Here is a 24,730-nt window from a genome sequence, read left to right on the forward strand (position 1 = left end):
GCAGGTCAGTTTTAAGGCTGAAATCTGGAAGAATGAGGATTATTCTCAGCGTACATACGTGTAACTGAGCAATATATATATATAGAAATGAATGGGCACAGTGGTTTTTCATTATCCATTTTAGCTTCAAGTAAATAGCCCTGATGCTGCCATCATGTGAAAACTGAGCTGGTCAGATTAGTTCTCATTTTAATGCTGAAGATAAAAATGTAGTTTGGATTGACACAACTGTCTCCTGTTACAGTAATACACAGGGATCAGATGTTTCTGCGCCACTTGTTCAGGTCACAAGTGGAAATAGGATCTTGTATTGCAGCCGTACCACTACACTACATACATCTGCTCTTTGGAGAAACAGAGAAAACTGGGGTCACTGACACTGTGACAGGCCGATGCTGCCTAGTTAACCCCAGTGCACCACCTCTGGGCTTTAATTTTCTGCCACTGTCCACGGTGCAAACACACAATCGCACAATAGTACGTCAGGGGAAGCTATAATTGCACAATTACAAGCGCACACCTCCCCACAACACACATGTTCACTTGCCACCCAGCTTATCTATTGTGACATGAACAGAGAGTTCATAATGAAATACCTGCCCAACTATTCCTACGGAAATATGCTTTCATAATGAGAAAGTTTCACAATTGATGCCCAGCCTCTTTGTCCCCATGGGAGGGAATAATACCTACCTTCATTAATTATGACTTAATGAAATACAAAATTGTCCCAGGTGCTGCTTGACTGACAGGTAGTCTTACAACAGAGGAAAGGCCCCATAAATGTATATAGGCCTCACGGTACAATGTTAGCCTCTAATTGGCAATTTACCACCTGCTCAATAGTCACGATTGCATTTCCAGTGTCTGTGGAGGTATAAGCAATAGTTTTTTCAGCATACAGATTAATTTCTTAAAAGCCTGCCTCTAAAAAAAAAAGTGTCAGGCCTGCAAATAGAGGGATGTGATTTAACGGGGGAAAGTGCTCGTCTTGAAAGTATTGTGAAAGGGCTCCAAGGAAATGACAGAAAGACAGAGAGAGGGGAAGATAGCAAAACAGAAAGAGAGAGACCAGGAGTATTAAATTTGAGTGAAATAAATTTGCTTAGCAGGTACTTCTGTCAGAGTCGCCTCCGCCGAAAGAGGGGATCTGTCTTGCCGCTTTCTTCGCTGCCGTTTCATCTAATCCATCTCTCTGTTTTTTCATGAGCTTGGGAATCTGTCATTCACAGGCCACTCATTTTTAACACACCTACTATTAATAGACTCCGGTAGTCTTATGTATATGGTTCGTATGTGACTATACGGCATGGGGTCAAATAAATTAGCAACAATTTTGTATTATATGTGGTAAATCTTTTAAAGTAGGTTTTTAAACAATAATGCCAATAATATATTGGCTGCTGCCTCACTCAGTCTACCTGACAGCTCGTCTTCTGCTCATTTGGATCACTTTCCAGTAGGAGGAAGAAATACAAGTCATGACTTCACTTAGGTGTGAACGACAAATTATTGGTGACTCACCTATAAGAATATAATTCTTTGAGGATTTCAAAAGCCCCACACCCACTATTAACTAGAAATATCAATCATGTGAAGAATCCCTCTCAGATAATAAGTATATTTTGTTCTCATTAATAGTGGTCTTTTTAGAGAACCCAAAATCAAACATCACTTTTTTTTTAAAATCTGAGTCTACTTACTCAGGTTTAAATACTAAATAGCATTTTACCTTTCTCAAATACTTCATCATCTTTAGAAGACCATTTAGTAAACTAAGACAAATAGAAAGTTCCCATATGCCAGAAGTTATATATGTAGTTGCCTTTATGTTATTGTCTATCTGTTAAATGTATGTCTTTTATGTCCGGTGCAATTTTTTTCGTGTTATTTTATGAATATTAAATGGGCGAGGTTGTTTGTTTTCAGTGCTTTGCTGTTATCTACTGTGATGGAGGACTGATCTATAGTCTTGTCCTTTGGAGTCAATAAAGGTAGGACCGGATTTGATTTTAATCCCTGAGTAATAGTACTTTAAATGTGGGAAGCCGGTGAGGGATCATTCCTTCAAAAACGTATGAGTAAAAAGAGTTAAAAATGAATTGAGCATGGCACGGCACGGAGAAAGTGGACCATCCAGTGGTTAGCTTAGTAGAACAACTCCGAATAGCAGATTTACATTTTATTGTTTGCTGAATATTAAGGAATTTGCTTAATTAATGATTATGTCTTTAGTTCTTCAAAGTTTGGATTCACATGGAAAACCAAAATCCTAATTCCTCATTATATTATTATTACTTTTGCTTTTTATTCAGCCTGTGGACATATACAGCACATGATGTGCTGGAGCTGGTTATTGATAGAAGACAGCATCATGCCTGTGGCAAGGGCTGTTTTATTTGAGTATGCAAGAAACTATTTATTTAAATAGTATTAAAAATTATTATATTATACAAATGGAATTAAAAAAATAATGATGTCCTGATTGTTTTTTTGAAAATGGGCCACACATTTGTGTATATCTGTACATACAGGTGTTAAAAGTTTAAAAATCACATGGCCCTGCAGTAAAAATGTGATCCGAAATGACTCCAGCCATTTCTCCTTCTTTGTTCGTTGTTAGTTAGTGGTGGCAAAACTTTTTAAATGTGTGATAATTAAAGGGATGGGGGAAGATGTTGAACTGGCAGTGGAAGTACACTGCAATATCCCCACTAAAGTCTCCGTAATGGTGAGGTGAGTCAGTTGCCTTAATTAGTTTAGTCTTTCTTCTACCTCTCTCTGGTGGAGTCATTAATGTCGACATGAACATTTTTCTCTCATTTGAATGGGTAAATAATGAAAGCAGAGTGACAGTTGGAGGGTGAGCTAGTCACAACTTCCTAAAGCAGCAGGAAGGCAGCAATTAACAGGATCTGACAACCCAGAGGGACACACAAACATGTACATCAAGCCTCACACACAACACATACACATATATATTCAGTATATACTAACATACAGGCCTGGCAAAACATTAAACTAGCATATTATTTCAGTGGTTGTAGAAATGAATGTGTAGTATGTCATATCTGATTCATCTTTGTCAGGCAAGTGTATATTAAAAAATCCAAATCACACTTGCACAAAATCCTTCTGATGTTCCTCAGCATGTCATTGAAACCTTGTGTGGACTTTTTGTCAAGGTGAGAAACCTCGCCACAAAACAGTGTCCATCCCATCAGAGAGATAGATGGACTATTGTTCAATTAGCAAGTGAAAGCTGTAATTGTTTGGATGCTGCTCTCCTCCGTAAATTTAGCGGTGATAATTAATTGTAGCGAGTAAACCAGTCATCAGGGAGATGAACCATTGGAGAGTTAGGTAAACAAACCCTTATCTAATGGGTGAGTGGCTGATAAGGATTGATGAGAAAAGTTCTTTAAACTTTAAGATTTTCACACACAAAAAAAGCAAATATACAATGGCTAAAACTTTTTTCACACTTGATTCAACTGAGACACAACGGTCCCTGGGTTGAAATATGAAGGAGTCATCATAATCCAGATTTAATAAAACAGTTTGCAGACAATGGGAAAGAAAGTACTGGTTCTATTACCTTAAAGAACCAGATAAGTGCAATTTTCAGGCACTAAATTAAAGCTGCAATCTATTTATGGCTGACCACTCAGTGTATTTGAAGTGAATTTATGTTCAAATGTAATCACCTCTTCCTTTTTGGGGATGTGGTTGTTTTGTTCGACTCACATGAAACGGCATGTGCCACTTGTGCCAACCACATACAACAAAACATGAAACATCGCACGAATCCTGGGACTTGCAAACAGAGAAAGGTAAACAGCCGTTTTCCTGTTGATGTCGGCCTTGAACAACTCTGTAATTCTAACATGTTCTCTCACAATAATGAAATAATAATGAAATACTTCAGTCCCAGCCACTCTGAATTAGCCCCTAGCTGAAAGCCGGCCGGCTGGCAGCCCATTCCCAGGCAGAGCCCAGCCAGCTTCCAGACGTCCTGTCTACTCTTTCCTAATAAGACATGTCTAAATTTCACACTCAAACACACCCATTCAATTTCAGGATGCTACCATTAGATGGATCTTCACAAAAAAACATTTCACATGCAGTGATTCAACAGTACTGTAAGCAGAGTTGCGTGTCTTTGTTGGGGCTGTGGTTTACACAGTATGCTTCCCAGACTTACAGTAATTGCTGGAACTAACTAAGTCATAATTATGAGAAGCTGTACAGCTTTCGAAAGGTAGTAGTGTTGACTTCAGCAGGTTCTCTGGAATTATGGCTGTGTAACTATAAAATGACGGTGGCAAAATTTAGCTTTTCTGCTCAGCGGTCCAGCCATGATGAGCAATTAGCACATGCAGTGTTATTCTTGTTTTCATTGTCTACCGTGCATTTAAATCTGAGTAAAGTTTACTTTACTTTAACACTGAGTTGATATATAGGTAGAAACTTTAGCAGCAAAGCAACACTTGCCATTCTCCTCCCACTCCCTTAAGCTAATTTTATGTCAAGGTATGAAATGAACTCGAGCTCATTAGTCTCAACATAATATATGATGGTGAAACTTAAATAGTCGAGCCGCTCAGAGTGACGCACCTCAGCAAAGTATGTCACACTACTGGGAAAGAAAGTTGAGTGAGCGAGTGATGGGTGGCGGAGCCAGAGGGAGGACAAAACAGAGCAGCGAGGGAGGAAAAATGGAGGAGTAGATGGAGACTGCCTGATTGGAAAATGGATCGGTGACAAAAAGCCACAGCTTGGAGCTAAGATTAGGAATCCATCTGTCTTGAATGAAAAATTCAAATATACGCTGGCGAGGAGAAGCATATTACTAAAAGGATGGATGTGGAGAATATGTAAAACAATGACAGGCTCTTTACATCCAGAAGGGTCAGCGCTCACCCAGAATGTTATTTAGCTTGGAGTAGGAGAGCTTCTATGATCCTGAAGCATATGTGCTGTTGCATTTGTGAAGAGACCGATAGGAACAAATTAATATGTTCAAAGCAGTGTTTCTACAAACAGAATGACACAGTGAACAGTTGATTATACATAGATCACTTAGAGTGAGTCCTGTACTTTGTATCTGGCAATTACCGGGCGTTCTGACCGAAAACAGCGGTGCGTTTTTTAAAATATGCAAGAGGTGTGTTGTTTCAAAATCCTAGTGAGACAATTAAAAATCATCCAGGAGAAACAAAACAAAAAGAAAGAATCACTATTCAAAAAGCTATAAAAAAAAATGTAAAGGGATTCTAATGCCACAAGGGGTGTTTATTACTACAATATAAAGAAGGATTTTATAACTCTGCAACGTTAATATGATCTATTTTACCTTGGAAAGTAGTTTTAAGTTTTGAAATAATAGAAAGTTACCACGTTTTTCCACAGCTGTCTTTCTGCAACCCGATCAATTGATGAGGATCTAAATAAAAAGATAAAAGTTAATTTAACCTAAAGAGTTACTTTGACTTCTCAATTAAATGGACATTACATTTACATCAATAGACACACATATGCTCTCATTTTACTTTTTTCTCGTATAAAAATAAAAATCAGTTTAGTTCCAGCTCCAACCGTTTCTATAAAAAGTTCATTGAATGAGTTGAGTGACCTCTCAGCAGTCAACTTATCCTTTCACATAAAAGTTAAATAAAAAAATACTTCCCGTTGTTTTACTTTCTGTAATATTATGGCAGCTAAGCTCAGGGAAAGATCATAGTTATGACAGGTAAGTTTAACTACAGGTAGTTGTGATTAGGTTTGGTAGGCAACATAAAATACTTGGTTAAAGCTGCACCATGTAACTTTTTTGCAATATTTCTTTAGTAGAAATAAGCACCAAAACATATCTGTTGTGATTTGATTTATTGTATTTTCATAGCAACACATACCTGAAGGATGGGCCTGGGTGTTAAAAAAGACTGGCAGGCTTCATCATAGCTTTTAGTCAGATGTCGTAGTACAGTAGCTTCAGAAATCTGGAATAAGGCATCACTTTCTTCAAACATTTCTATGAGTGCCTGAAACCTGTAATGAAACATTCAAACACACACTGTGTGGTGATTGGCCTGCTGAACAGAGGTGAGACAGATAGCAGTGTTTGAATTCTGTAGCTGCCTTGATTGATGATTTTAAAGTAAAAACAGGAACTCCGGGTTCTTTTGGATCCTAATTTGCTTGGTGAAGCTAGATAAGTCTGTTGAATGTGTAAATTCTCACTAATAAAAAAGCACTAGAGGCTTTATAATCCCTGATATGAAGCAGGAGTAAAAAAAGAAAGACATACAGTGGCAAGAAAAGGTATGTGAACCTTCTGGAATTTCATAGTTTTCTGCATGAATTTGTCATAAAATAATGTGATCTGATCTTCATCTAAGTCTAGAGTATTAACAAATATAATGTGCCTAAAACAATTCTGACATTTCAGGTCTTTATTGAGAAAAAACATAAAAACCTCATAGTGCTAGTGAAAAAAGTATGTGAATCCTTGACAACCCCAAATCTGTAAAAAGCTGATGAACACAAGTCTAAAATTATTAAATGACTGCTGCTTAGTAATCAGTGGCCTGTCGCATCACCCATGACCTCTGTGGTTTGTAGAAATGACGGAAAGAGCCAAAGTAATAAAAGTCTTTTCAAGACATGTATTAGTGCCATCAAGTGTCACTCTACACATCACTACCACCATCTAAGAAGCCGTTCAGTAGCATGTGGAGAGGGAGAGAGGAGGGTTAGTTGCGTGGCTGCTCAACACGAAAATATCCTGTAACGTTCACTCCAGTTGTACTTGTACATGTCTGGCTGCTTCTTCTGCTCCGTCCCACTCGTCAAGCGTTAAAGGTGGACGGCGGTCATTCTGATTTTCATGCTTTAAAGTAATTTAGGAGTGACCTTCAAAGAGAAAGCAAAGAGTGCAACACAAATAAGGCAACCAAAATGTCAGGACTGTTACGGGAGATGGGATGTCATTAGGAAATGCACCATAGCAGATCCCCCTTAATTCCAGAGAATGGGAATCTATCAAAGCGACGATGAGCTTCATTACAAAGCAATCATATGAGATGCATCCACATATTTCCAAAAAGATGACACTGTATGCAGAAAAAAAGCTTTGCTGATATTTTAAATGTCATAACATTACTATTGCCCAGATAAGGAGTTTGTATGAGGTTGACAACTGAGTATTATTGAGGAAGATTATCTTTTGAAATTACATTTATTTTGTGCTGTATGTACCCTGGAAAGAACAGACCACTCTGGAAGAATGAGCTGGAAAAAGTTCAACTTGGATTCCTCTGAAATTAATTTTGTCACTGAAATCACGACTTTCACAAACTTAAAAATGTGGTCATTTTGAAAATGGAAAAGATAAATGTGCAGTTATCAGTGTTTTAGTTATAGCACCAGTGGCTCAAATCAGCCCGTGTAGTGTGAACCAACAGAGAATCATCAATTATCTGACAGGAGTGTGTCACGGCAGCTGTTTCCTGTGAAAAAGCTCTAATAAACCCACTTTACACCACCTTTCCAGCCTTAAACAGCATGTAGTCAAACAACCAGAAACACAGACAGCTATCAACTACTTGTTGAACACAGTGGAGCATTTAGCATCTAGACTCAGATGGTATTTGGTCATAAACCAAGGAGTCAGACTGACAGAAACGTCATTAGGGCACATGACACCTCAGTGTCTGTCATATTTAACGTGCCCAGTGCCATAACATTATGCTGTTCACACTGTTTCACAGATCGGGCACGAATGTCTTTCCATAAAGAAGACACTGGATGGATATAGAAGAATAATTAATGCAGAGAAGACAGATGTAAGAACACAGACAGGTCCGAGCCTCACCCTGACCTCTTCATGACAATCGACAACTGCTTCAAAGAAAACAACATACAAACAAATATAATGATACGAATTAATCAAAATCTGGTAAATATGTCTGACTGAGTTTCAGAGTGTCGGCTAATGTACCAGAAGGGAAAATAAATGGGTCATCTAATTGCAATCTCATTAGGAGTAGGAGTTCGGCCTGTTCTGTTACCACGATAGAGTCTCCTGAGTAGCAATGGCCGCGCCACAGGAAAGGAGGACATTTACACCCTAATGCAGCCTGCGACACACCCAATATGGCGGCCTGGAGTCTCACGTGACCCAGTGATATGGGTGAGAAACTGACTGTTATACTATTTTTTGATAGAAATGTCTGTTGACTGCTCTGGAAAACCAATTAACTAACACTTCTAAATGGTTCATTTAAATTGTTTCACTTCAGTCCAGTAGCTTGAAAAGTTCCAGCCTTCTGTTATTGTCCTTGTTTTCTTTCTGTTTGAAAGTGAGCTTTTTTTTCCTCCTCCCGTTCTACTTGGTAGAACCGATTAGACCAATCTGCAGTAATAGATCACACATAGTTGAATTATGTCAAGAAGAACAATTATCATTTTGAGATGAATAAATTAGAAGAATGTAATTAACAGCCCATATTGAGTAGATGCCAGCCCAAACTCTGGCATTTCAGAGATGGAGATTTAATCATGGCTTGGGTGGTTTGAGAGACCATCGCTTGCATTGGTTGTGACAACTGTGGGAGCCGGCAGGGGAAGGAGGGTGGAGCTAGGGGCGAAGCGGAGCGGAGCGACAATAGAAGTCGCGGAGCCGAGTCTCGGTGTCAATCTGCAGGTTCCTGAAATAGCCCAGACAGCAATCACTCACATTTGTCCTGACCAAGGTGAGATAAAGCCGGGCTGGAGCCAGCACCAGGGAGGAGTGTACGGCGGGAAGGGGAACTTCCATTACAGCTTGTATCACCTGTGAGATAGAAGATTCAGATAAGAGAGCTACATTTTCTTTTGTAATTGTTTTGGTTTCCTTGTACTTCCGCGCTGGCATTTAAACATTTCTTATGCTGACAAATTTGATCTTTTCTTCACAACCTTCTTTCTACTGCACACCTTGCTCTGGGCGTTTGTACCTGTAATGTCTGACAACAGCAAGTAAACAATCCCAGTTCTTTTCATTAATGTCTCTTTAAAGTTTCTTCTATTTCTAATGGGATGCTTTCTTCGCACTCCTCAGAACGTGGCTCTCTAATGTGAAAAGATGCTGATGTCGGTGCCACAAAACAAACAAGCTGATGCTTAATTTGAGCAAACTTTTTTTTTGAGGGGGGGCTGAATCTGTCTAATTAACGTAGCTTTTCAACACTATTTTGGTTCAAATGGAGGAATCTGTGTCATTCAGCAGCTCTATAGTTCTTTTTCTTTGCATAATGCAAAATTTAGCAAACGGAGAATTGAACATAGTACTTGGGATAAGACATCTTGTTCAAACGAATGTCTCTTGATTGCCTCCGTAATGTTTTCTCTGAAGCAAACAGACACTAAATTGTAAGTGCAGGGTGTTAACAAAGCATTAAATGAAGCAAATATGATTCTTTCTGCTGAGTTTATTTAAATATTTACATATGAGTAAATAACCGTAGGTGGAACAAGGGTCTAAATATAAACAGTAGTTGTGGGGCTATAGCCACACCCTCCAACAAAGTCTCTGAATCTACTGGGGCACAACCTTCAAACACCACATTTTACAAACCCACGATTATTTAAAACGTGCTGCATGTGTAATGTAAAGGCGACTGTTTCTCACTCTTGTGTTGCAGTATGTCACTAATTTGTTTAATTTGCTTCCAACTGCTTTTGGACCTGTTGTGAAAAGTCCCAATCAATCCCTCAAAGATCCTTACGCCCCAGGAAGGTTCCCGATCTTGAGTTCCTGTGAAAGAAAGCCAGTGGAGACAGGTACTTGACTATGTATGTAGATCTATCTAACAATAGGGGGAAAGTAACTACATACTTTTGGTACATTTTAAGGTATTTCTTACTACTTTTACTTCACTATTTACATTTTCTACTACTTCATACACCAACTTCCCTTTTAGTCCATCACAATTATTTAATAGCTACTTACCTTTAGAAATATGATTAATTATACAAGGCACCTAGTAGTGGATGAAGTTATCAAAGTTTTAATTATTAGATTCAAAACATTAGATCATCAAAACAGTACAGAAAATATCAGTATATCAGTCACTGACTGGCTCATTCATTAAAATAGGCTATTCTGCACAAAAAATGCTTTTACTCTTGGCTTGCGAACATTTTGAATGTTTAACTTGTAGCAATATCTACACTGTGATATTAAATAGTAATAAATTACATCAGTACTTCTTGCACAACTGTTTTTTCAGCACTTGAGTAAGGACAGAGGAGAAAGCTGAAGGCTTGGGACAGAATTATTTGACTTTGTCCATGTTGAAAATGCTATGTACAATACAAAGGATGTGAAAACAACACAAGAAATTAAAAACAAAGCCTAAAAGTATCTCAACGGTCCCTCCAGGCCTGGTGGAGCGCCCCCCACATGCCCATAAACCTAAATCCAGATCTGGGCTCTGCAGCATATAGTAGCTCTGTGTTTGCAGCTATCACATGATTCTTCCCCTTCTTCCTCTTTCCAATTTTCTTTTTTACCTACACTGTACCTGTTGGAGGAAGCAAAATACGTCCTACATATCAGCAAGGGAGGAGGGAGAGGATCCGCTAGGAGGCCAAGTCACCGCCAACTCAAAGGATGTTGATCACTTGTGTCTTATCGCAGGCAGAGCCAGGCCACCCCTTGTGAATTAAAGGAGAAATAGTATCTTGCTCCCTCATTTTTCACTGCCCAGAGATGTTCGTTTGCTCCCTTTCTTCCAGCTTCTGTGCCAGAGAGATAATCCAGGCCCATTCCAAACAGCAGTATCCATCTTTATCGGGTTGTTGGACCAGTAGTCCTTGGCTCCTCTGGGGTCATCGGTGCCCAGACTAAACTGAAGTGTTCCCAAACACAACTCTTTCTTTTAATTTTTGGGTCATTTCTGTTTTAATTTTCACTTTGCCAAAAGGAGAAACAAGAACACAATGCTGCATATTTTATTTTAAGGCCCTAAATAATAGGTTGTAAAGGGTCTCTTGTCTTGCATGTATGCCTCTCTACTTTTTGCCAACTATCGTGTTCTTCTCCTAAAGACATCGCACACCTACACACAAACCATTTTGGTAATTACTATACTTTAGAAATCACTTGTAGACCACATTAATTTTATACTCAGTGAAAATCATCTTCATTGGAAATGCAGCCATCCTACTTCTTCTGCAAATCTTTAAAACCACACTGACATTAAAAAGCATTTTATGCTATTTGCTGTCGACCATCTGGTGGTGGTGGGTTAACCATTGCTCATTTCCATCTGTGATGTGAGCACTCCCTATATTATGATCATGACTCCCAGCATTACTTAGTCCATGTCATGATTCTAAACATAGAGTGAGTTCTGTTACAGGGCTACTTGTTTCTATAGGTTTTAACAGACTAGTGATTTTCCATCAATACAATACCCAAGGATGGCACAGGTCCAGAGGCCCTTGGACCAGAATCTCTGTATAAAATGTTAATATTCAGCTACAGAAAACTGCAAATAGACACAAACCCAGTGCAAAGACATACAAAACAACCACAAAGGCAAATAAAAGAAGACATACTAAAAACCTTATAGACAGAAAACATGCAAAATTATACTTGCATTTTCACAAGGAGATGCAAAATAACTAAAGAGAGGCACAAAACAGCCACATGGAGAGACAAAACAACAGAATTTAAAGACTCAATAAGTCACAAGAGATTCAAAGCTACCACAAATAAAGCTGAAACAACAACAATACATACAAAGTCACTGAAAACAGATGCACAACAGTCTTTATCGATCTATAGACTTGCTGTTATGTTGTAGGGATGGGGAGCCTTGTACATGTCTGTGCTCAGGGGGCTGTTGTTTCATAATCTGTCCATGAAGGAACCCATGAAAGAAAGAAAAGCATCAAATGTAGTATGGGTTATAGGTTAATAGTATGGCTTAAAATACCTACTTCAATAGAAGATGATTATGGCTGCCATAATATCCACGTTACATTTTCTGACCGCTACTGAAAAAACAGTCTTTCATTTGAAAGTGCTTAAAAAAACAGTAATCTCCTGTTATTTCAATATAAACATGTCATTTTGCTCATTATAGCTGTACATATGCTTTTATACTTTTCTTTTTCTTTCTCAACATTATGGCCTTAGAAACTGTTTCATCTCCAGTATAGGTGACTAATTGTTTGTGGAAATACATATTCTCTAATTCAATCAGTGATTTCTACTTTTCCCTTCCTGTCATTCGAGGTCAAAATCAGCTGACATTACTGTAGTCAGTGTTTTGTCAGGCGAGAATGTAGGGTTTTCTACTTCAAAGGCTCCCATAACCAGCTTCAATCGATTGAAGGAAGAAAAGGTCCCTTCACTTCCTCTGAAATTACCATACCACTTTGGGAACACCTGGACTAAAGGCACCTCAGCAGTGATCTCGGCTGACCTGCACTCATTATGAATATGGCTTTTTTTTTCCCCTCATACCTAGAGAATGTACTTTGGCAGGTACCCACTGTGTGATTGGAATAGAGCACATTTTTATTCCTCAGCATGGATCTCTGGCTTGTTACAACCCATGCTGGTTCATTCCTTCACTCATTTTGCTTGTTATTTATATATATATATGGGGTCAATTATGAGGCCACATGTTGTTTCTCCTCACACTTTGTGTTTTCTCTCTTAGCATGTATGCATTTCTTCTTTTTCTATATGGTCTTGTGCATCTGACCTGTTGCTTCCTGTTATAGAACAGTGAAACACCAATTGGTCTAGGGTTTTTTTTATTAATCTGCTGTTGCTCTAGTGTACAAAGGTTTGTTTGTGAATGATATATAGCAAAACCACCAGATTGGCTGGATATTGCTGTATGACTAGCTAAGCCTCGTCCTTGCCTTCTCTGACAGCAAATAAAAAAAAAAAAAGCCAGACATCCTAGAATCCTGGATATCAGCACCTATGAAGCAGATGAAAACTGCCAGGATTGTGTGGGCGAGGGGAAAGAAGTAAATAAATAGTAGCTCGAAAAAGATATTTTCTTCTAAGATTTTCTGCGTCTCAGAGAGGCGACACACTTTCTTTGTAAGGGGAATATTGGTGTGACTTGACAGGAGTTTAAAAGATTTATGAAACACACAGCGAGCGGTTGTGTGTTCCTGTATGTGTACACTCCTGTAGAGGGCAAAGAAATCTCTTTCTCTCTCTCTCTCTTCTCACTCTATATTCAAACTATGATGCAAGACTGGAAATGTGCAGCTGTAGATGCTCAAACACGCAGGTACGCAATGTGATGCAGATCTCTTCAAACTTCTGTCTGCATGTGTTTTGCCACTTTCTATGCTTGGCTTCAGATGAGTTCTTCCAGGCCACTAATTGGACAGCAGACTGTGCATGTTGAATGGCATATGCTTCTGCCTCTAATGACCGTCCTGTAGTAGCTCAGTGACAGGACAGGGAGAGAAGAGGAGCCGCCATCTGACCTGTAAACATGCCAAAATCCCACCTCTTTGCAGGCCTTTGATCCAGCATTTTGTAGTCCAAATGCTGCCACAATGCCACCCAATGCAGAACTGCATGTGGAGTGTCACATGGAAATGTAGATCGTGTTTGAGTATATAACAATACATACTCATTAGCCAGGCATAATAAATGATACTTGACAAAATAAGGTTTCCAGCATGCATCTCCACTCAAGACTTTGGCCATAAATAAAGAAGACATTCATTGTGAGAGTTGGAACCTCCTGCAGTGATTTAAATTTTAAGTGTTGATACATTACTGAAGGTCAAGAGAGCTACCACAGCGAGCAGTCCGAAAGAATAAGACAGAGGGAGAGGGAGAGAATAAAGATCTCCAGGATCTGAAGAGGGTTTCCATCTTTCAGCTTTCAGGCTGGCTCAAGGATAAGGACGGCCAGTTCTTTAATTGGTGCTCCACATTTTTTGAAGATTTTTCCATTAGAGCAGTCAAAGACACTTCATAAGATTAGCTCAGCCTAAAAAGACAGTGAATGACTGGAGGGATGATTATAAATGGTGCTAACAAAGCGAGCACTTTTTAAAGTTCCCATCACAAAGTGTAAGTCTTCTTTTGGATTTTCTGCAGAACACAGAGTTCACTTTAACTCAGATTTAATAGGCCAAGAGCTCAACTTTGAATAATAAACACAAGCAGCATCATATGGCAGAACAGTCATAAAGCAATAAGTAATAACTCAGCTCAAGCACAAGCGTCACACTGCAACAACAACACCATACATATACAGCACCGTCTAGCCTATCTGAAGTATCAGCAAGCAAAACAGCATGTTCCAACAAACTGCTCATGCATCATATGTAATCTTGCACAGGGACATATCTTGCTGTCAGTCAGTTGCTGCGATGGTGGAGTCGTGTTGGTGATTTGCTCTGGGGGTTTTCCCCGCTGACAGAACTGTGTTGTTTCCCGAAATCAGAAGTCGCAGACTCAGATAACACAAGCAGTTGCGGCGAGGGAGAGAAGAACCTGATGGGAAAGAGAAACAGGCAGCAGTCAGACACGCTGTGGTAGAGAATCCCTGATGTATTCGTGTGTCAATTTAAATACCAACACATGTACAAATAATATTCATGTACTACTACATGTTCCTTTAATAGGATTAATGTAAATGCCTCCTACTTTATGCCGTATAAAAATAACACATAGCTGCTTCCACACAGTGTTTCATTTGAAATTAATTTCTGTCATGTCACACACTCTAGATACTTTTCTTGTGTGTATATTTACATGTATTGTCTGACCGGGACAGGAAGTACACCAATTCATTGCAGTGGAAGGTGAAAGATGGACAACACACTGGTGCTGCCTTGTGGTCTTTGTACCAATATTATGATCCAGTGATGTAGTTCTGCATGTAAACCAACCATCGAACCAACAATACCACAGCCTGCACTTCAAAAGATTCATACACACTGCCGTATAGGCGACTACACTTGAAGGTCAAAGGACATGGCTGTCATGTTCCTCGAGTGCGTGCTGTGATTGACAGCCAGAGACCAAGTGGCCAGTAATCCATTTGTCACTGTACCATGCAATCAAGTCTTTACCTGGTATCAGTGAAGTGCTACTGCGCTTACTGGAAGTAGGATATTGCAAAAAATAAAAATAATCCTTGACAGTTTCTTCTGTACCTTTTTCTTCCTCCTATCGTCACCCAAATAAGCAGCAGAGGGTTAGCTGGTGGTGACCAGCTAACCCTCTGCTGCTTATTTATTTATTTATTTTCACGACTTTTTAATTTCAGAACTGCCTCACATTGCAAGCATGAAAAAAATAACCTGCACATTCATCATCTTTCAATTTAGAGTCTTGAGATTCACCCTCCAAGATGCACTAATACCCCAATAGGGAGACAGATATTTGCATTTTGATTAGTGGGGGCCAAAGTCACGCAACGCTCCCGTCGCCAATTCCACCCGGCAATGCTGACGACAGCCTAGCTGCAACTCTACAGATTGAAACCACACAATTAAATAATGAATCAAATGGGCAGGGTAGGGGCTCTGTAGACCTCTTTGAATGCCATGTCTGATGATTACTTTGGAGGAGTGTTTCTCTGTCACTTGGTGTCAGGAGAGCCTGGAAATCTCTCATGCACTAGCTGATCCTCTCACTTGGTTTGGAAGACACCTTGTATTGTTCAGTTGAGACGGGACTTTTTTTTTTTTTTTTTTTTTTGGTGTCTTGTGTCAGTCATAAAATAACACTATAGATCAGGGGTATTCAACTAAATTTTAAAGAGGTCCGGTTACACACATTTTTTGGAAGCAAAGGTCCAGAGGATTATAATGTAACTATTTACTGCAATATATTATTAAGTAACCTGCATGTAATCAATACTTGACTATCAAATCAAATTAATTCAGTACAATTTAAAAACCTTTTGACAAATTTATTGTATTGTAATGTCAAACTGAGCATATATTTACAATGTTATCTAATTTATGAAATAAAAGCAGGAATGCTTATCAAAATAAGCAAGAATACAAATTTTCAAATAAAGTGCCTAACTTTGAAAAAATAAAATAAAGGAAGGAAAGGCATAAAAAACTTCTCTTTTACATCTTGACTCAAAAGTCTCAACCAATTTAACAGGTAAAAAATCTGAACATATCCCAACAATTGAACAGTTTTAGAGGCTCATATTTTTCCCCTCATATATTTAACTCCCCCACTTTGTTGCTCAGTGAGAAAATTGAGCTCTAGCTTGTCCTGCTAGAATTTTAAACCTGGGCTTGAATGGAGTTAGGGCCATTCTCATACACACGTGGAGGTGTTCATTGGTTAACCTGGAACGATATTTCGTCTTGATTATGTTCATTGTAGAGAAAGCTGCCTCGCAGTTGTGTGTGGAGCCAAACATGGTCAAGATGTACAGAGCTACTTTCCTTAGATCTGGGAAAGCTGTCTCAGGGATAATTTGAAGCCAGAAAGTGAAAGGTTCAGTTCCCACAATCTGCTCTTTCAGGGCCAGATCTGCTTGGAGATCAATCAGTTGTATTTGGAGAGGCCCAGCATTTGCCCATTTAAAGTGCTGTGTGACTTCCTTTGAGAACCCCCTGACATCTGTGATAAGAAATGGGTTCTGAATGAACATGGTGAGCTGCTGTCCAAAGCTGAAACTGTCAAAGCGGTTGCTGAAGTTTATAATCATGTTATCAATAAAGTCAACAAAAGAAGACACATCTCTCTGTCCCTGAACTTGCTCCTGCACTGCTGGAAAGTGTTCACAGTCTGCCTGCAGGTCTTCCTTGAACACCTCAAGTTTCCTCTGAAAGGAGCGGATAGCTCTCAGTAGCTCACAGATTGAATTGTCCTTGCCTTGTAGCCTCAAATTCAGTTCATTCAGATGGGAAGTTATATCAACCAAAAAGGCCACATTGTCCATTTGTTTCTCATCTTCTAAAAAGACAGAAAACTGTGCTGCCTTCTGATTTTTGAGCTGTGCCAAAAAAGATGCTACTTCCCTCCTAATGGACCAAAAACGTGCCAACACCCTGCCTTTGCTGAGCCATCTTACATTGTTGTGCAGCAGAAGATCATCTGCATTGGCATCAACTTCCCTAAGGAATTCCCTAAGCATGCGATGCTGGTACGAAGAGGATGCCCTGAGAAAATTGATCATTTTCATCATTGTAATCATCACCTGGGCATGCTCGTCTGACAGGGAGGCACACAGGACAGATTGATGAATGATGCAATGGTAGGCTATGAGCTCAGGATTGTCCTCTTTCAGTCTTGCTACAGCTCCCTTCTCTCTACCTATCATAGCAGGGGCTCCATCTGTGGTTATTGAAACCACTTTTTTTGGCTCTACTCCTCTCTTTGCTAACATCTCTTTAATGGCCACGTAGATGTCTTCTCCTCTAGTACTTGTCTTAAGGGGAGTCACACCCAACAGGTCTTCACAGAATGCTTTCTGGTCAGTGTTGAAAAACCTGACATACACTAACAGCTGAGCATTGTCACACATGTCAGTGGACTCATCCACAGCCAAGCCTACACATGGTGCCTTTAGCATGGCTTCATCTAGCTGGGTTAACACATCATATGCCAGAATTTCACTTTTCTTTGTAGCAGATGATGCTGACATGGGTATTTGTTTTATTTTATCACATAGCTCCTGTTGATTCTTTCCTTCAAGTAACGTTTCAGCTACTGCACTCATGCATTCTTGGATAACCCCTCCATCAGTAAATGGCTTTTTGTGTTTACCCAAAATCCAAGCGACTCTGAGGGAACATTCGTGAGCACGTTGTTGTGCAGTGAATGTGTGGCTCAAGATCCTGGTGGACTGGTCGTATTGGGATCTGAGACTTTCAACTTTCTTTGATCGCACTTCTGATTTCAGTGGGTACATGTGTTCAAAACCTTTGTGTTTTGTTTCATAATGCCGTTTGACATTGGCACTTTTAATAAGAGCCACACTTTCTGAACATATCAGACAGACAGGTTTAGTGCTCCCAGTAGGTAATATGAACAGAAAGGAGTCTGTCCATTCCGGATTGAAAACTCTATTTTCACTGTCCACTTTTCGCTTTTTTGACATTTTTATATTTAACTCTTCCTTTTTCAGTCTCACCGTCCCTTTATCAACTGTCTCCTCTCTGTTGTCTGTATCTCTCCTCTCTGTCGTCTGTATCTCTCTCCTCTCTGTCGTCTGTCTCTCTCTCCTCTCTGTTGTCTGTCTCTCTCCTCTCTGTCGTCTGTCTCTCTCCTCTCTGTCGTCTGTCTCTCTCTCCTCTCTGTTGTCTGTCTCTCTCCTCTCTGTCGTCTGTCTCTCTCTCCTCTCTGTTGTCTGTCTCTCTCCTCTCTGTCGTCTGTCTCTCTCCTCTCTGTCGTCTGTCTCTCTCTCCTCTCTGTTGTCTGTCTCTCTCCTCTCTGTCGTCTGTCTCTCTCCTCTCTGTCGTCTGTCTCTCTCCTCTCTGTTGTCTGTCTCTCTCCTCTCTGTCGTCTCTCTCCTCTCTGTCGTCTGTCTCTCTCTCTCTGTCGTCTGTCTCTCTCTCCTCTCTGTTGTCTGTCTCTCTCCTCTCTGTTGTCTGTATCTCTCCTCTCTGTCGTCTGTCTCTCTCCTCTCTGTCGTCTGTGTCTCTCTCCTCTCTGTGTCTGTCTCTCTCCTCTCTGTCGTCTGTCTCTCCTCTCTCTGTCTGTATCTCTCTCCTCTCTGTTGTCTGTATCTCTCCTCTCTGTCGTCTGTCTCTCTCCTCTCTGTCGTCTGTATCTCTCCTCTCTGTCGTCTGTATCTCTCCTCTCTGTCGTCTGTCTCTCTCCTCTCTGTCGTCTGTCTCTCTCTCCTCTCTGTCGTCTGTCTCTCTCCTCTCTGTTGTCTGTATCTCTCCTCTCTGTCGTCTGTCTCTCTCCTCTCTGTCGTCTGTATCTCCCCTCTCTGTCGTCTGTATCTCTCCTCTCTGTCGTCTGTCTCTCTCCTCTCTGTCGTCTGTCTCTCTCCTCTCTGTCGTCTGTCTCTCTCCTCTCTGTCTGTATCTCTCCTCTCTGTCTGTCTCTCTCCTCTCTGTTGTCTGTATCTCTCCTCTCTGTCTGTCTCTCTCCTCTCTGTTGTCAGTATCTCCCCTCTCTGTCGTCTGTATCTCTCCTCTCTGTCGTCTGTATCTCTCCTCTCTGTTGTCAGTATCTCCCCTCTCTGTCGTCTGTATCTCTCCTCTCTGTCGTCTGTCTCTCTCCTCTCTGTCGTCTGTCTCTCTCTCCTCTCTGTTGTCTGTCTCTCTCCCTCTCTGTCGTCTGTCTCTCTCTCCTCTCTGTCGTCTGTATCTCTCCTCTCTGTCGTCTGTCTCTCTCCTCTCTGTCGTCTGTCTCTCTCTCCTCTCTGTTGTCTGTCTCTCTCCTCTCTGTCGTCTGTCTCTCTCCTCTCTGTTGTCTGTCTCTCTCCTCTCTGTTGTCAGTATCTCCCCTCTCTGTCGTCTGTATCTCTCCTCTCTGTCGTCTGTCTCTCTCCTCTCTGTCGTCTGTCTCTCTCCTCTCTGTCGTCTGTCTCTCTCCTCTCTGTCGTCTGTCTCTCCTCTCTGTTGTCTGTATCTCTCCTCTCTGTCGTCTGTCTCTCTCCTCTCTGTTGTCTGTATCTCTCCTCTCTGTCTGTCTCTCTCCTCTCTGTTGTCTGTATCTCTCCTCTCTGTCTGTCTCTCTCCTCTCTGTTGTCTGTATCTCTCCTCTCTGTCTGTCTCTCTCCTCTCTGTTGTCTGTCTCTCTCCTCTCTGTCTGTTATCACCGTCTTTCTTTATTAATTCCTTTACAACCTCGAACTTTCTCTCATCTACTGTTGAATCGCTAAATTTACCGCCTGTGATCCACAGAATCGATTGGCCAAGTGAAGTCACGTGGGATGGCTTAACTCGCATTTAATTGGCCAATGCGTATTCGCGTCCAGTAAATATCTACCGTAACGATCGCAATAGCTGCGCCGTCTAAATTTAACGTGTCCCGCTAGATTTGGAATCAAAACGTTCGGTTTGGTCTGTAGCTCCGGGTCCGTATGGGACAGCTTCTGGGTCCGGATCCGGACCGCGGTCCGCCAGTTAGTGACCCCTGCTATAGATGAAAAATGGCTAAATTCAAACCAAACCTGGTGGGAGTAGTTTATTGCTTGTATTAGTAAGAGCTCGCCTTTGATGTTCCATCTCCTTCAAGGACTTGGATAGGGAGGAAGGAAAACAGTGAATGAAACAAAACAAAAGTTTTTATATCCCTGATGTCTTGCCATAATTCACTGTGCCAGTGGATCTGTGCTCCGTCTCCAAATGTTTGTTTGTGTTGCATTCATTTCACAGGGAGCCTTGTGTAGAACGGAGAAGAGAGAGAGGAGGGGAAAAAAACATCTCCTTCCAACCAAATCTCCTTGACAAATCGGTTTGTTTGTGTGTGTGTGTGTGTGTGTGTGTGCGTACTCAAGTTTCTCTCAGCCCAAGTTGTAGGAACTAATAAGAACCTCATTAAGTGAATAAAAGGCTGACCCATCCTACGCAAGGTCGCCTTGGAACTTCATAAATTAGACTGACAGATGTCAATCAAAACTCCCATGCGGACATCCTGTAATCAAGGCAAGTATGGTTATGTATCAATAGATGGAGATTGAAGTAATACATTACCATATGTTTGCATAACCTTGGGGCTTAGTAACCTTGAAAAAGACAGCTGTTTCTCAGCTTGGGTGTTCAGTCATCGTGAGATAAGATTTCAGTTTAAGTAACAGGACGTGTAAGTGTTGAATGAATTTCAGAGGATTTTCCTCCAGTTCTCTCACTTCCTGTCTGCTTATATTAACTATACTCATCTAAACTGTGTTTTTACGCTATTAATTCCATTTATTTTGAATGTATGACCAAAAGAGAGTTCAGGATGAACTCAGCACCAGCTTTTGCTCTCTTTGTCCTCCTCCCTCGCCCTCTTTTTCCCTCCCTAAGGCCTTTCCGGTTCCAGTTGCTGTTTGTCTTGGGGCATTGTTTTATTACCTTCAAATCTCTACTGGGAAAATCTTAAGACAGCGGTTGCCTAGCAACAAGGACCTGACGGTTCCGCCACAGGAGTGGAGTGAAGAGCGGCCTGGAGCGAAAGGATGGCAGGGAGGAGAGGAGGGACGGAGGCAGCGATGGAGGGAGGGGAAGAGGCAACACTCAGACTGGAACAGCAGCAATATCGTCACAGCTGGAGCCGCGGGTTAGGACCTAGTGAAGCAGCAATAGCATGTTCACCTGTCCCCTTTGAATCGCCAGCAGAGGCAGCGAGAGGCGATAACATGAATGCGAATCGGTTTATCTGAAGTTATTGTCTCTTTATCAAAGGGCAGGAACTTAAAATCAGCCATGTTCCTGCTACGTTTACAGTCAAGTAAGGCAGCCACTATCTAACTAACTATTTTCATCATTATTCATCTACTTTCTTGCTGAGAGTTTGACAAGAGGATTGATACCACTCCAGCGTTTCTAAGGCACGGTAATCAGTGCATTGAAAGCTAAGCATTTATTATTTCTCACTTGTTTCTGTGATGGACTGGAGATCTGGGATCTGCTCTAGCCGCCCCACACAGTCTTTAACAGGATAAGCAGTTACAATAATGGATCGATGGATCTCATTTGTTCAATCAGTTGCCCGGCTAAACTGGAAGTCACGGTGTCTGGTCAAGAACCAGATCAACACATAGCCCCCAGTAAAACCACAAATGGCAATAATTCTTATGTATTTCAGACAAAAGATTCATTTGGAATAATTTGGTGAAGTTGAAACTTGATTCATGAGTTTGTGTCCTATTGGCGTGAGGACTGTGTAGGTGCAGACCCCACACCAAAAACTGATGTGCAAGAAAAAACTCACCACAGCTCAGAAGAAATCACACCGCCTGACTTTTCGGTGGTGTTACTGCATAACGACACAGATGAGTAACAGTCAGAGTATAGAGTATACAGTATAAAAGCACATACTGATGTAGGTCACTTGTGTAGCCCACACTATCTAAGGTTTAACACAGAAGCAAGCTTTAAGGGTGCTGGTGGGTAGATTTTGTTTTTACTTTTTAAGTTAGCTAAGGCTGCAAAAGAATTTTATTGAGTTAGTTGATCCCCAAAGAAGTAAACAACAATTTTGAACCATTTTAATCTTTTTTTTTTCCCAAGATGAAATGTTGGTTCCAATTTCTCAAATTTGAGGAAAGGGAAAAAAATAATAATAGTAATAATAAATGATTTGGTTAAATGTCAAAGGGGTCATGGAAAATTAAAACTCTGAGCCAGTTAATTGCGAATAACAGTTGGAGGTATAATGAATAACAAAAAAGATTGCTAGTGTTTAGTCTGAGCTCAGCTAAGCTAACTTGCTACAGGCTTGAATCTTTTTCTTAATAGACAGATATTAAAGTGATATAAATTATTTTTTGATATTATTATTATTTGATAATATAATAAAACAAATATTTTAAAAACATTATTCCAAAACCAAAAGATGACAGCACAAGATCACGTATTCTTATTTACAAATTACTATTATCAAACCTGTCAGTAATAGATTTCAGCATTTTCAAAAATTACTTTTCTGTTGAAAAATAATTCAATGATTAAAGAAACATGCAGATTTTTCAGTTCAGGTCTCAAATGTTCTGCTTTTCAAGGTGTATTTATCAAACCAAGTGCTCTCTTCAACTCTCAATAGAATCTGCATGTGTGCCCTTCTTCTTCTTCTTCTGTCTTAATCCACTTCTGTCTAATCACTCTCTTGGTTCGGGGAGGTTTGATAAGCACTGGCCTACAGGCAAACATAAATCAGAGGGTGCAAATTGAGGTCAGTGTAGAGATAGAGTTTGCGTTTTATCTGTGTTTACATACATAAAAACAAGATATTCCTGCATTCGCTTCAATGCGCCGCCTTGAAACCAATACCATGACTCCCTCTTGATGCTCGCACTGTGAGAAGTGAGGATCCACAAGCTGCAGTGGAGTGCTTTGCTGGCAACACACCAGATATTTAATCATAATTAGCCAAACAATTACTGGGCTAATTGTCATTGGTGAGATATTGGAACACAAAGAGAAGAAATGTCACGAGTTATTGGCAAGGGATCCGCATCCTGTGGCGCGTCTTCACCTCTTCCGATTGACGTAGCATCACAAACAATGCAAACACTAACTCCGCTCCGAGGTATCTCCCCAAAAGACGAAGAACACTCAGCTGTATGTCGTCGGCACTCGGTCGAGCTTATTTGTGACTGTCCTCCAAAGGGAAGAAGAAAAAGGAGTGAAAGGCCACTTAAAGGCCAGCGTGAATGGCGAGGCCTTTTGAGTGTCAGCATTGTGTTTTGCAGAAAAGGGGTCAGGCTCGAAACTGTGAGACTGATAAGTGCGGATGTTTCAGAAGGATCTCACAGTGCTCGGTGAAGCGAGGCCTTTCCTTTGGCTATTGATAGCTTCACCAATACACCTCATGCAGGGTGGAAATCGATGTTATCTGGTGACTGTGAAGCGTGTTTGTGCTCTTATACGTCCGGCTCCTCCAGAGGCCTCGCAGAGTTGATTCAGCAAAAGCAGTGAGAGCATTTTGTTTTTATTTATTGCAGCTTCTTCACTTTGGAAGTTAAATAAAATAAGATCTTTTATGTAATTCCTACGGTGCATTTTCGGCGTTCCTAGAAAAACAGATGCTGCTCCGGCTTTGTTCAAAGAAATTTAACAGTCCACAGTTGACACAATGAATCAGTTTTCTGCACAACAGAAGACATGAAACAGAAACTCTCTATTGTTCCATCATATTTGCATTGTTTTTTTTTTTCCCCTCATAAATTCTGCTGAGCCCTTGCAGTTTGCAGGCGCTTTGATTCTGCCTCCATCTGCCATTCCCATGAAACCCATAATTGTTCATCTATTCATTTTGTCAGCAGTCTCTTTAAAAATCATCTTTGTGAAATGATTAGCTCAAGCGGGGAATCATAAGAGATTTAAAACATATTATTAATTCATTCCTTGTTTTGTTGAATGGAAGATGACAAGGGTGTCAGATGACAATTTATTAGGTATATTTCCGTTTTCCTTTCAAATTACAATCTCGTTGCCATTAGCCTTTGGTAAGCTTGTTATTAGTCTGAAAGCTTCACACCAAAAACAGACGATTTGCATCTAAGATGAGAGAGAGATGCAAGTGGGTAAAACGAGCTGATGGAGGCTAAATGCTGATATAAGTCTGAGATGTGTGGTTTAATCTTGATTATAAGTTAATACACCATATGCTTCTTGCAATTAGCTGTCTGCGGATGACCCTTTTCTAATTTGTTAAGGGTTCAATGCAGCATAAAATCTGGGGCAGGTCATTCCCAAGTGTTTAATCTGTTCCTGAGTAAGGGGAGAAAAATAGTGGCACCAGCCACAAAGGGTAATTACCACTTCAGATCATGGATGAGAGGCCAATGGTAACACCTTGAACTCTCCTACAGCATTCAGGCTCCTATAGCGAGCCGAGCAAGAACAGAGCGCGCGCGGTGTTGGGAAAGGGAGAAGAAAAGTGAAAGAAGCAAGAGAGCACGAGGGGCGAGAGAACACGAGGAGACAGAAAGACGATTTGCAATAGAAGATGAGACATTCTCAGAAGACCAAAGGAGCTTTGCAGCCTTTCAGGAGAAACCATGTGAAGTCCATTCCAGTGTATATCACAACCCCAAATGTTACCGTT

The sequence above is a fragment of the Anabas testudineus genome, chromosome 18 (assembly GCF_900324465.2).
Source record: "Anabas testudineus chromosome 18, fAnaTes1.2, whole genome shotgun sequence".
NCBI lineage: Eukaryota > Metazoa > Chordata > Actinopteri > Anabantiformes > Anabantidae > Anabas > Anabas testudineus.